We start from the raw sequence: 1,426 nt of genomic DNA, 5'->3' as shown, positions 1-1,426 counted from the left end.
TCAAGAAATTGATTGATTCAGGTTTTGTCAGAGAAAAACAACATCCGAAATGGTTGGCTAATATCGTTCTAATCCTTAAAAAGAATGGAAAGATCAGAATCTGTATTGACTTTAGAGATCTAAATACAGCCTGTCCTAAAGATGACTTTCTTCTACCAATTACAGATGTCATTATTGACAACACATGCGTGTTTGAGAGAATGTCATTTATGGATAGATTCTCTGGGTATAATCAGATCAAGATGCACCCGGACGATGAAAAACATACAACATTCAGAACACCCCTTGGTGTCTTTTGTTATACTGTTATGCCTTTCGGTTTGAAGAACGCCGGTGCTACGTACCAACGAGCAATGACGAAGATCTTTCATGAGCACCTTCGGAAGACCGTTGAATGCTACGTTGATGACCTGGTCGTTAAGAGCCGTGATAAAAATGACCACATTAAAGATTTGAAGACGATGTTCGATCTTATGAGGACTCATCAGTTAAAGATGAACCCGACTAAGTCATTCTTTGGAATGTCCAGCGGTAAGTTTCTTGGGTTCGTCGTCACTACAAAAGGTATTCATATCGATCCTGATAAAGTAAAGGCGATACATGAACTACAACCCCCGAGAAATCTTAAAGAACTCAGAGGGCTGCAAGGTCGATTAGCATATATCCGTCGGTTTATATCGAACCTATCTAGAAAATATCAACCATTCTCCAAACTCACAAAGAAATGCGTGTCGTTTAGTTGGGATGAAACATGTCAAAAGGTGTTTGAAGATATTAAAACATATCTAGCGAATCCACCTATTCTCATTGCACCAAAATCGGGCAGACCGTTTTTGATTTATGTCAAAGCGACGAGCCATTTGTTAAGTGCATTACTCGCACAAGACGACGATAACGGTCACGAGCAGGCTGTGTATTATCTGAGTCGCACATTGGTAGGAGCTGAATCTCGTTATCCGATGATCGAGAAAGAATGCCTCGCCCTAGTATTTGCAATCCAGAAAATACGACATTATTTAGTTGGACAGACAATTTATGTCATTTCCAACATAAACCCAATCCGAGTATTCATGACCCAACCGGCCTCCATGAATTGGCGTTTAGCCAGGTGGACTCTATTCTTATCGCAATATGATTTGTATTTCAAGCAACAAAAATCAGTTAAGGGACAAGCTATTTGCGATCTTTTGGTGGAAAACCCTACAAAAAATATAGTCAAGTTGTACGACGATCTGCCAGATGAAACTCATGAAGTTAATACCACATCACATCAATAAGTGTGGCAGTTATACTTCGATGGGGCTTCCCGAGCAACCAACGTGGCGAGTGCACCCGGATGTTCTAAAATTTCCTCAGGAGTGAGGATTATTTTAGTTTCCCCGAAAAAGTATGTTTTGCCTAGAGCATATTCGTTGACCGAACCATG

This window comes from Asparagus officinalis, chromosome 5 (assembly GCF_001876935.1).
Source record: "Asparagus officinalis chromosome 5, Aspof.V1, whole genome shotgun sequence".
Taxonomy (NCBI): Eukaryota; Viridiplantae; Streptophyta; class Magnoliopsida; order Asparagales; family Asparagaceae; genus Asparagus; species Asparagus officinalis.
Note: the sequence above shows the minus strand (reverse complement) of the source record.